We start from the raw sequence: 3,947 nt of genomic DNA, 5'->3' as shown, positions 1-3,947 counted from the left end.
ATAGTTATTAGGATAGAAATTAAAATTGCCAATCATACAATGAGACTATTTTAATTCAACCATGTCAAAGAGAATAAAAGAAAAAAACTTCGCTAGGAAAACAATGAAAAATCTTGACCATGTATACAATAGCTTTGAATTTGGCCCAAATACATATCAAAAATAAAAAACACTCCACAAATTATCTAAAATAACCATCTGGCTATTGAATTAATATTAAATGGTTGAGAGGATCAAAGACGTCAAGAGAGGAATATCGTCATTGATTTCGGCACCGTGCTCACATTCCTACCACAAGAGAGAGTTCTTCAATTGACTTCAGCTTTGGAATAAGCCATAAGCCTTCCCAGGACGACTGACCCTACCAAACAATTAAGCCTTTGTTACATTGTTGAGGGGAGAGTGAATTATCGAATATTACTGCAAATTTTAAGGGGGCTCATATGGTGCTACGCCAAATCAATACTTTCGTAGAGATTGCAGATGGTGTGGTGTGCTTGGCAATTTTGCAATCAAAACAAGTATCTATTTTTGGAAACATTGCCCATATCAACTTCTTAGTGGGATATGTTCTTGATGCTCGCGCGGTCAACATCAACAACTCCACGAGAGAGTTGTGCAACACCGCAGCAATGCCGTAGGGGAAGAGTGGCGCGAAAACAACGGCAGCAGTATTAGGCTGAACGTCAGAGGGCGAGGCGCGGGTTGACCGGCGGAGGTGGAGGCGGTGTCGGCGGGAGGCAGTGGCAGTGTCAATATGGCTGGCGAGAGCGGCGCGAGGTGAGGACCGGAGAAGATGATGGTAAGTTTTGGATTTGTATTGGAGGTTATGGTGAGATTAGGAATAACCATATGTAGTGTGAATGAGTTTAAATGCTAATCCTAAATTTTCAAATTTTAAATTTTAAAATTAAATAATTAATTAGGAATCTAATATTTAATTTTAATTTTTTTTAATTCATTGTACACATTGTACACTAATGTCATTGTCTCTCAATACTTTTTCAAAAAGAAATTAGAGCAGACACAAAGATGAGGCAGTGTCGACAATTATGTTGCGCGGAATAGTATTATAATAGGAGCAAATAGTTATTATAACAGAAATTAAGGTTGCTAATCATACAATTGAATTATTTCAGTTCAAGCATGTCGAAGAGAATACAAAAAATAGAATCTAAATTTATTTAGGTATTATTTATAAGTTGGAGCATAAATTAAATAAAAAATATCGAATACTTTTTAAGAAAGATATTTACACACGTTTATTCATCGTGTAAGATACACAGTACAAAAACTCAGACAAAGACTAGTGAGGCAGTTGCTCAAAGGAGGCATTGTTGGAGAGAGGAGGCTGCATGCATTTGATGCTTTCGAATAGGGGGGGGGGAGAGAAGAGTATAAGAAGGTGCTGCCAAAAAGAACTAATGTAATTCATTGGATGAAAGTTTGGAATGTATCACAAGATTGAAGAGAAGATAACAATTTTGATAGAGGTTATGGCGTAATATTATTTAACTATGGTAGGATTGTTAATAGGTTTATATAGAGGTAAGAAGGAAAGTGGTTCAATAACTACCACAAAGATTTCTATATAACTTCAAGGAGTAACTTCACAGGTTGTTTTGGATTATAGTAATAGGTAAAATAAAAAGAAAGAATTAGACATCAAATTCTTATACTCTCTCTAATTTATTAGGTATTAAGTAAAATAAAATATCACTATTTGCAGCATAAATTAAATAAAAATGTGCAATACTCAGTAATATAATAGAAAAAAAATAGTTATTGAAAGAGCCTAACAGCGGAAACAACACAAATGTCCAACACAAAAATAATATAGAAACACTCACAACACAATATAGCAGTAACTATAACAAGCAGATATAGCAAGTAAAGCAATAACAAGAATACACCGAGATTTTAACGTAGAAAATCCCTCAATGTGAGAGGTAAAACCCACGGGTCGTCCAGACCAATGAAATAGTTCCACTATAATCAAATGAGGTACAAGAAAGTCTCAAACAAAGCACAAAAACGTGCATATAACCAGCTAAAACATCAAATTACCAAAGCTTACAAATGAAAAGCAAGAAGATGAAATATACCAAAAAAACAGAGCTGCTGTCGAAGCTAATTTCTCCCTCTATAGACCTCCAATTAAAATCTCCACCGTCCAGAATGAAGAAAAAAATGTGAATAATTTACAGTTCAAATTTCCCATCGATCCAACGGTGAAAGAATGAGAAACTACCGTTCAAAGATTGCTGCTCTGTGTAAAAACGGGAAACCTAATTTCTCTCTTGCGAAACCAATTTCTCCTACTGAAAACCTCTAATCAACATCTCCACCAACCAGAATGAAGAACAAGATGAGAGGAACACGCAGTTCAAATTTTAAGTCGATCCAACAGTGAACAAATGAGAACTGTCATTTGAAATTTGCTACTTTACAAAAAACAGGAATTCTATTTTTCCCTCTTCTCTCTCTTTTGGTGGCTACTCTCTTTTTCTCAAATTGACCACAAAAATCTGAATAAGGTTATAGCACAATGGATGCAAAGAGACACCCTCAAAATGTTGGGCTTGGGCCTCACACAGGAGAGAAAAAACCCAACAAATCTCCCCCTTCTCAACTAGGTAGAGGCTCTCGCCATTCCGGCGATCAAACATGTTTCAAACTTTTCTCTTGACAATGCTTTTGTCATCATATCAGCACCATTGTCATTGGTGTGAACTTTCTCAAGTTTCAACAACTTGGAATCTAACATATCCCGTATCCAGTGATACCTAACATCAATATGTTTAGATCTTGCATGAAAAGTAGAATTTTTGGCAAGATGAATAGCACTTTGGCTATCACACAACAACACATAACAGTCTTGCTTGAAACCAAGTGCTGCAAGAAACTTCTTCATCCACAATAACTCTTTACATGCTTCAGTTGCTGCAATATACTCTGCCTCTGTGGTAGAAAGTGTAACACACTTCTGTAGCCTTGACTGCCATGAAATAGCTCCCCCTGCAAACTTGACCAAATAACCTGAAGTAGACTTTCGAGAATCAATATCTCCTGCCATGTCTGCATCAGTAAAGCCAACTAGCAAAGGTTTCTCACCACCAAAACTCAAACTTAAGTTAGTTGTACCTTTGAGATATCTCATAATCCATTTAATAGCATTCCAATGTTTTTTACGTGGATTAGAGAGAAAATGACTCACAGTACCAACCACATGAGCAATGTCTGGTCTAGTACACACCATAGCATACATCAAGCTTCCAACAGCTTAGGCATAAGGAATTTCATCCATTGCTTGTTTCTCCTCATCAGTGGTTGGACACTGCTTGGTGCTCAACTTAAAATGAGGAGCAAAAGAACTAGTAACACATTTGGCATCATTCATACCAAACCTTTGAAGCACCTTCTTTATGTACTTCTCCTGTGACAAATAAAGCTTCTTGGAATATCTATAACGAGTAATAGTCATGTCCAAAATCTGTTTGGCAGAACCCAAGTCCTTCATAGCAAAGAACTTGCTCAACTGTTTCTTCAACTCATTAATCCTCAAAGCATTCTTGCCCACAATCAAAATATCATCCACATAAAGTAAAAGAATGATAAAATCATCATCAGGAAAATTTTGCACAAATACACAATGATCTGAAGTTGTCTTACGGTAACCATGCTCCTCTATAACAGATTCAAATTTCTTGTACCACTGTCTTGGAGCTTGCTTCAACCCATAAAGACTCTTCTTAAGCTTGCACACAAAATCTTCCTTTCCTTTAACAACAAAGCCCTCCGGTTGCTCCATGTAGATCTCCTTGTCTAAATTACCATGAAGAAAAGCTGTTTTCACATCCATTTGCTCAATCTCCAAATCAAGAGACGCTGCTAATCCAAGCACAGCATGAATGGATGACATCCTCACAACATGAGAAAAGATCTCC

Source organism: Arachis hypogaea, chromosome 14 (genome assembly GCF_003086295.3).
Source record: "Arachis hypogaea cultivar Tifrunner chromosome 14, arahy.Tifrunner.gnm2.J5K5, whole genome shotgun sequence".
NCBI classification, from domain to species: Eukaryota; Viridiplantae; Streptophyta; class Magnoliopsida; order Fabales; family Fabaceae; genus Arachis; species Arachis hypogaea.
This window is presented reverse-complemented; position numbering follows the sequence as displayed.